We start from the raw sequence: 9,108 nt of genomic DNA on the forward strand, positions 1-9,108 counted from the left end.
CCAGAGGAACCAGCGTGATGTTTATTAGTTTCCAAAAATACACGGTATTGTTAAGAACTTTTTCCTCCACTGTATAAAAGGATGCTTGGTTATTAGGTAACTGTTTTAGCTGTATGTACTGTGAGTTTTCTCATGTTCGGTGGCAGCTATGATAAATTATCCCCAGAAACTAGCTGCATCCAAGCTTGACTTAATGTTGTGCATATTTTCTCGACGTTGTTTGGTATAAACGTTTGCCTCTCCTTTCTGTAGTCATCGCCTCAGAGCAGACTTCTGCTGTTTTGTCAGCTGACGTTTTATCTTCCTTTTCACCAGTTCCTACAAATAAATAAACAATTCAGTATCAGAAGTTTTTGAACATCATTTAGTACTAACATTACCATAATGACACTGTATTCTCAGTACTAACATGAACATGTGGTAGTGAACCTGTCGAGAAGACCACCATGCGCTGAGCAGCTGGTGATCCACACCAGGGTTAACTCGAGTTTGCCCAGGCCTGCCCTGTGCTGTGCTGCCCATACTGTGTGGCCCCAGAACCCCCTGTGGGGCTGCACAGATCCCTTGGCCTGGGGCAAACTCAGCCAGCTTCTTGGGACAGAGGAGCCTGCAGGCAGCTTCCGCCTGGTTCCAGTGATTACCACTGCTCTGTGGTCTTGCCTTTATCTAACAGAGCAGAAAGAAGTTATAATAAGAACTTCACCTCTTCTCAACAGCAGAAATTGAGCAAGCAGAGTTGTTTCTTTGTAAGAAAATCATGTAATTATCTCAACTGAGTGAAAGGGGAGAACCTCTGCTACAGACAAGGTCTACAGTATAGCTATGTGGTTTGGAGTCAGGGTCAGGGCTCTAGCATTTGAAGGGGTGTACGATCACCTGTGCTATTTTTTTTTCTTTTAGCATTAGCTCTAATAAAAAGCATCTTAGGTGATATCTTGCAGAGTTTAGGTGCCTTTCATTCAGGAATCATAATGAACCAGTACTTTTCAGTGCAAAACATATGCCTTCAGCAAAAATGATAATGTCCTGTGCTTGCAGATTTGACAAACATCTTGTAAGTAGAAAAAGGACCAAGAGAGTTTGCTCCAGCACAAGGAGAGATCTCCTTGTCCTTATCACAACCCATGAATATTTTTTACGTCATCATGTTTTCTCCCCCTTTTTCCACCTGAGGACAGGGCTAAGAGAAGCATGGAGGAGCTGAGGTACCTGCTGGTGCAAAATTACCCCACAATCTAGTAACATTTCTTTTGCATTTACCCCAATTTCTCTTGCCTTGTTTTTTGTTTATGATACTGTCAGCACATTAAGTAGTAAGTTGGTAGTTACGTCAGGAACCAGAAAGAATTCTTTTGGCACTGTTTAAAAACTGCTGTGACTAATACAACTAAATTATGCAAATACAAGGTAGTCAATAAATCCAGGTACCCAATCCTGATTTCAGTAAGAATGCTGTAGTAATTACATAGTATTCACCTGAATAGTAGTTTCCTAAGCTTTACCACATGCAGGTTGACTATCAAAAATGTGAATAAAAAGAGTAGTATAAGATCTGTCTTTCTTTCCTCGGAAGCTTAGCAGAACTCAGTATTTAAACAAGAGCATTTTGGAAATTAAATCTGTGAATGCTCTTTAAAAATATTCCAGAAGAAATTCCTGAGGAAAGCTGGTAAGAACTAGTTTAAACTGGGCCACTGATGTTTTTCTTCTGTCAGTAAGACAATTGTCATCCTCTGCTTTTTATAGGCAGAGCTCTGAAAGAAGGCTTCTCTACTTCTCCCACTTCAGTGGACAGATGACTTCCTTCACAGTTCATACAAGGCTCGCTAGAAGAAACTTTGCAATACAAATACCAGATATTTTCACTATGCAAAAATGTAAATTCACAAAATACTACTGCTCAATCACAGCATGCAAGTCTCACTAGTCTCTCCATCATCCTAAGCCTGACTGTAAGCAAAATGAATAAACAAATCTATCATTTATTATTTAAATTTTTGCATAGTTTGCATTATTTCCTATAATTAAATTGCAGCAGTCCCTACAAAGATTTGTACAAGCACAACAAGACATTTTATTTTGTCTGGAATAGCTTATTGTCTGTAACTCATAAGGCTTTCTTTTTGGCACAGTCACCCAGCTATGACTGCACCTACTGCTATTACTGCTATTGTTTATACATGCCCATATGAATTCCTTCTGTGTGTTTAATCTGGAAACCTGCTTATGTTTTAATGTGTTTCTTCATTGAGAAAGCTATATAAACAACAGAGAAGTGCTAGAAGCAGTAACAGGCATTGGCTCTAAGCAGCTCAGTGGGTCTTACTGCAGTGCCTTTTGTGTTTTTAGTTTTGCAATCACGTTCTGATGTTACAAATAGCTCATCATGCATATCCTTTCTTTAGTTCTAGTATTCAAAAGTTCAAATAAGATTTAACAATGGGCAGAAACATTTTACTTAGCGTAAGAGCATATAAATGGAAAGATTACACAAAGTAAATTGACACAGGATGTTTATGTGGCTGAATCTCTTGAAAGCTGCTTCTGCTTTTATCTTTCTTTTAGAACAGAATATTAGGTACTTAAATGCCATTTGAATATTTTAACAAGTTTGATGTGTCTGCCTACAGAAAAAACATGTGTTCGCTAAACAATCAGGAAGGTTTCTACAGTGAGTGACCACTGCTACCACCTACTGGTGTACAGAAATATAATTTCAAATAGGGATCTATAGGCGATTCCAAAAGAAATCCTACACATTTAGGTTAGCAAACTGAAAGGGAAAAAATATGTATCGCATGGATCAGAAGCCAGGCGATTCCTAGCATTTATCCTAGCTCTTCTTTACTTCATTTCATAATTCAAGGCTAATTCTTTTTCTCCTTAATAAGGCACAAGGCCATGTCCTACAGTAAGAACAGGGATGACTAACAAAAGTCTCTCTTTCCTTCACACGAAGTCCTGTAAAAGTCTTACACAACTTGCAAACATGCTGTTCCCTAACACATTTATTTATGCATAAAACTGGCCTTTCTTCCATTTAAAATTTAGACACACTCTTTAAAATGTGACAGAGGTAGCCATACTGGATAGTATACTGAGTAGGGATGAAGAAAGATGTAAAATTCTGCCACAAAGTATTGATTTATGTAATGCTGAAAGTCAAATTCATATTGCCAAAGACACCATGACTACAATGAATTCATATCTATGTTTCAGAAACGTGGTAAGAGATGTGTTAAAAAGACAGATGAAAAAAGGCCAAGTTAAATCTTTACTCACGCATGCAAATTTAAAATACAAAAACATTAATTATGGGCAACAGAATTGATTTCTAGCAACAGAAATGAAATTAAAGTTGCTAATGCCGGAGTAGAGCTTTTGTGAAAGAGCAAAGAACAACACATGAAGTACAGCACTGGATATAATTCACTTGTAAACATGTAGAAAGCGTCAGACCTATTTTCTGTGAACATGGAACTACAAACCAAAGATGTACATAGTAGTAATCAATTAAAGACAGTTACTGCTAACTACGTATTTGTAAAAATATCTTCAACAGCTACGTCCTAAGATGGTATCAGAGTAAACTAGACAGTAGCAGTAATAATTACCGGTGGAATGGTTGAACAGCTCCCAACACTGCTGGCTGACGTACTTTTAGTTCTTGTTCTGTGCTCCGCAATATGAACCATACTGTCTTCATTTCTAAAATATGTAAATTAATGTTTTATTCCATTCAGTGAGCATCATGTTTCAGTCATTTTTTTGATATACAATCAAAAGTGCTAGCAGAACATTTGAGTACTACAGAAAGAACATTTACATTTGAAATATTAACACTAGTTCAAAAAACATATTTTATGACAGGAAGGATTATAGTGCAATAGCCACATACATACTACACAAAGTAGTGTAAGAAAAAGAAGCTTCAGAACACTAAAAAGATTAATTCAGATTCTGTACATTGCCTAGGCGTAGAATTTCATGAAAAAGGAAAAATTCAAAAAGAAAACAGGGTATATGAACTTTATATATGCATTCAGGTACATGGGGAGCTTGCAAACTAATAGTTTGAATTTTATATAAGAAGGGGTTAGCTTAAAGGTAAGAAGGAATTTCCAAGTGTGTCAGTAAAGGCATTAAAAGCCACATGGTATGACGTTCAGTAAAATATATTTGAATAATATATTCCAAAGAGCTTGTTCTTGCTAATTTCAGCCGAATGAGGGGCAGAGGCTGAGAAAGACCACTCTAATTATAAACTCATTTGTCAAAGCTACTTAGCAGCAGCAGCGTTTTAATACTAAAATATTCGCTGTAAGGCTGAGCGTTTAGTTAACTCGGTATTCATATTTTCTAAGCAATCTTCCAAAAATAAAAAAATAAAAAAATAATCCTGACATTAGATTTTAATATTTCAAACCTGTACTGTAATCAATGGTATAGTTTATATAGAGATATGTCATTTACTCTTGACTTTCTCTTTCATATCCAATATCCTTTCTGACTACTGTGAGTTCATAGCTCAAAAAAGTTTCTTGATAACAAGATCAGCTGCTTAATTACAAGAAAACCTGTATTGGTTTGAATTTTCCATCTTTTAATTTGTATCTTTCCATGGCATTCCTCTCCTGACTTGACACTAAGGTGCAATGCTATTTTGAGAGAACAGTGTGATTGTAGTTGTTAACCTTGATGCTGAGTTGTAAACACTGTCAGGTTCGATAATTTCCCAAAGGCTGAGATCTGATGGAGCCAATTCTCAAAGATTAAAAGATATCAGGTAATTGATGATCTTTGAGGATGTCATCTCCATAGATTCTTATTTCAGCTTCCTTTCTTGCTTCTTTAGGATAGAATTTATGGTTTGTCCTCAGGGGAGGAAGAAAAAACAAAAGAAAACAAACAAACAAAATAAAACTGAAACAGGTGGAACTTGCACCCTTCTTTAAAAAAAAAAAAAAAAAAAAAGCCTTTGGGGTTACTTGCATCTCCAAAACTCAGTTAGTGAATATTCTGAGGCTTGTGACTTGCGCTTGTATGTGCACTTGAAAGGCTCAAATTTGGGGAGGCAATACACTGGAAGAAGGTGATGTAGAAGTAGAATTTTAACTGTTAGTTATATTGGGTCATCTGATAGCTTTTTATGGTACTCAGGGTAGATACAAGTACCTTCTTATGCTTAATTTGAGCACCTCTCCCTAGCAGGAAGTTGAATATCTCTGTCTAGAACTATTCCGACTTCAGAACAGCACTTTAAAACACGTTCCTGACACAAATCCTTTATCAGAAGTGTCCAAGCATTAGGAGAGATTTGGGCTCACTGAACTGTGATGCAGCAGTACTTTGAAAGAGAAGTTTAATCAAGTTTGAATGCTTGAACAAACACAATATTCTGTGGGATTGGTGTTGTTTTAGTGTGTACCTGAATGCTTTTCCATTGCAAGAAAAACTTCTTAACAATAATGGCGCAATAAACTATTTTATTAACCATAAAACTTGCGTGCCATTTCTAGAAATGCATCTTTTGCCATTGAGAGTGGGAGATGAAAGGACTGCTCAGACTTGCAGCCATCTGAAAAGTATATATATATATATATTTATTTTTTTTCTCTAAAAAGGGAAAAAAAAGTTAATATTTAACTTCCATATTTCATTTCCTCAGTATTATTTCCTTCAGTGACAGGATCGTATTTTGGAGGAAAAGACCTAGTTAAAGAAGTGCTAGTGGAGTAGAAATTGGGAAGTTCTGCAATTAAGAGCCTTTACCAGGCTCCTGGATAGCTTTGAAAGCATATAAGAAAATCTAAATGGCTACTGTATGGCTTAGAAAAGATCCCATGAACTTGTTTTTTTGCTATTTTCAGAGAGAGTTGCATCTACCTTTTTATCAAATATCTTCATGAATACCAGAAAAAATCCAGGTATCCTTGCCATTAAAATGTCAAAAAAAAATTGCCTAAAATCAACTAATTAGAGCTTTAAATTATATTTAAAGATTGGGCTTTTCTTAACAAGCTAAAAGCACATTTACTAAGGCAAAGTAAGGCAAAGTGTTAAATCCTTGGTTTTGTTTGAGAGAAATATTCTGCAAGCCAGCCAACTGTGGAAGTTGTGTGAATTTTGTAATTAATATTTTGCGTACGTACATAAAGCTCCAAATGACCTATTTTTAAATAAAGGACAATGATAACACCCTGTAGGAGGGTCAGACAGATCATTTTGTCAGAAATCACATGTAAAACGAGGGCCAAATTCACTTTAATCGGACCCACCGAGAACAAGTTTCAAGTCAAAGCCTTCAACTCATTTACATCAACAGCCGAGACTCCTAGCAGTCTGACCTGGTAGCTGGGCCAGGTTAAAACAAACAAACAAATGAAAAACTTTCATCTGTTGCTGTTCCAGTCTGTCAAATTACCAAGATAAAATCATTTTACTACTGTGTTCTGAGGTGTATTTTAGTTAGTGAATTACTTCCTAGCCCTCCTCTTAACTGCCTGGTTCCTGTCAGCAAAGTCAGGCCCACCAATTAGCGCAGGCTAATTCTGCTCCTTTTTATATGTGTGCCTCCTTTGTTATGCTGTACATTGTTCACTAGTTGGGATATCTACTGACAATTAGGGAATGAGGCAGACACAAAGCCTAATTTGATCACCCGGAGACCTGCCTCCCAAGATCCCTGTGTAGGCAGTGGAGACACAGCAGTACCTCCAGGGCACTCCAGCTGAGGTTTCAGCTCGCCTTCGCCCTCTAGAGAAGCCTCCTTCTTTCCATTAACTACAGGGAAAGACTGGCATCCCCAGGCAAGAGATGGCCCCTCTCAACCACGCTCCCATTTTAATAAGGGAAGTCAGCGACAGAGTTTGACTTTTGAGTTTCAGGGCAAAGGCTGCTCGTCCGCCACGCTGGAAACGGGCCTGGTCCGGCTGCCTGATGGAGCTCATCCCAGCCCAGCTCCCGACCTGGCCCCATAGGCACCTTGTGCCTCCAAAATCAGCAATTCCCTTTGGGCACACTTCTATGTGCTCTCGGGACACTCCTGGCCTCACCAGGAGGACAGAATGAGGGAGGAATGGCAGTGGGGTGAATCTTTCACGTGAATTAAAGTCATTAAGTAAGGTTCTGTTTGTTAGGTTAATTGCGGTATTGATCCTCCAAGTCCCTCAATTTGGAGTAGTATATAACTGATACAATTTCAGTTCAATAATTTTTGTTGGTGAAAACATGCATTTTACCTGTATTCAGCTTAGTTTCTTTATGCCTTTTTCCCTAGCCAGTTCACACACTGTCAGTTGTAGACTGGACTGCCTGTAAGTGTTGGGTGTATGGCAGACATCATGGATGATAACCATTCAGACACAAATATTTTAATTGTTGAACATTCAAATTCAAATGTTGGTCAAAATAGTTTTGATACCACTGGAAAAATTGAGAGGGAATCTGGTTCTTGAAAATTTAATCTTTATGAAAACACTTAACGAAACAAAACTGGAATATGGATGAAAGCTTCACAGGTACGTTGTGAGATTTTTAAAACCTGTTACTGGTTCTGCCAACTGTGCACTTTTTTTTTTTTTTTTCCGAAACAAGTGCTCATTTTTCTGAATATAATTTATAGGGCTGGCTGAGATGTTTAAAACTCCAGAAAATACGAGTGGAAAAACATCACCTTCAAGCACTGTTCGTGACAGTGATCTTACACCACCGTGCACGACAATGGACACTTCTGAACTGCGTACTCCTGAAGAATCTGGTATGGTTGTTAATTGGAAAGAAATTATTAAAGTATACTTTGGGGTAGCTGTGTCTGCAACTCACTGATAGTGCATAGCCTAATGCTAGGCAGACTTAGTGTAGAGATAAAGCATCTTGCAACCATTGATTTTTTTTTTATCATGTATTGGAGGACATTTTCCAGTAGTTCCAGTTATTTTTTTTGGTAGGTGTTATTTTTTTATTCATTCAGTTTTATATCGAACTTCTAAATGCTGAAGTATTGTTTCAGGCAAACCTTGTGTTGAAGCATGGCAATCCTTTAATCAATTGTCAGGGGATACATCTAGATTCAATGACAAAATCTTACGGCGGGGAGTGGTTATGCTGTAGAATTTTGCAAAGATTCTACTTAAGAAAAATGTCAGATTAGGAAGATTTGTGTTAAGATGATCCTTAGCTTTTTTTTTTTCTGTCTTTTGCATATGACTTTGCATATCAGTCGTGTTCCTGAATAACTCAGAATTCTTTAAATTCTGTTTTACTAAGAATTTAGCAAAAGTGAGCATCTAGTGAATCACCAACCAAAATCAAGAATGAATTATCCAATATTCAGAGTAGTAATACTAATGATTTTTATCAGATTAAATAAAAAATCATCAAGGTTTTTTAGGCTTAATTTTTTTAACGTATGCTGTGCCTTGTAGGAGCTAATTGCCTTCTTGCTAATTACCAAACCAATTGCTGAAACACAGTTTTGGATTTAGCTTGTAGAAAGCTTTGGCTGATTGAATCCATTTTTTACTTAGTTATACAGCGATTGGAATGTTTGGATTTCCTGCTTAGTTTGTTTGCCAAATTAGATAAACCTACTGTTTATTTCAGGAGAGATGATGGTGTCACCATTAAATACTCCAGATTCTTCAGGAGAGATACTGGATTGTCAAGACATCTCAGATTTGATGAGAGAGAAGGAATCTCCAAAGTCTATATTTGAAATAATGTCCTCCAGAATTCCAGAAGGACGAATAGCTATGCTGGAAGAAGATCTTGATGTGGATAGCATGTCACTCCACTGGAGTCACAAAACACCAGATCAGAAGTTGGAGTCAGTCAACGTTGCATCAGGCATCAAGCAGCCATTAAAAACCCCAAACAAGAAGCCAGAACCTGTAGAGGTCCTGTCGGGCATCAAGCAGCTCATGAAGACCGCCAAGCAGAAGCCAGAGCCTGTAGAGCCTACTGATTTCCTGTCAGGCATCAAGCAGCTCACAAGGACCCCATAGCAAAAATTGGAACCTACTACAGATGAAAATGCCTTACAGAAATTGCCGGAGACTCCAGTAGAAAACAAGGAGGTAGTAAAAGATGTGACAGGAGTTAATTTAA

General features: G+C 37.5%; 1 long non-coding RNA gene across 2 annotated transcripts; it reads right to left on the minus strand.

The window, feature by feature from the left end:
• On the minus strand, window positions 1-8,885 carry LOC139999059 (uncharacterized). 2 transcript variants are annotated; one of them, XR_011804075.1, is made up of 3 exons: window positions 8,593-8,885; window positions 3,615-3,708; window positions 1-318 (listed from the first exon to the last, which is right to left on the minus strand). It is a non-coding gene; the product is annotated as an uncharacterized lncRNA (long non-coding RNA). The 2 variants fall into 2 exon arrangements; XR_011804074.1 differs by lacking the exon at window positions 8,593-8,885 and adding an exon at window positions 6,715-8,544.
• Window positions 8,886-9,108: the final 223 nt, after the last annotated feature.

The sequence above is a fragment of the Anas platyrhynchos genome, chromosome 19 (assembly GCF_047663525.1).
Source record: "Anas platyrhynchos isolate ZD024472 breed Pekin duck chromosome 19, IASCAAS_PekinDuck_T2T, whole genome shotgun sequence".
NCBI lineage: Eukaryota > Metazoa > Chordata > Aves > Anseriformes > Anatidae > Anas > Anas platyrhynchos.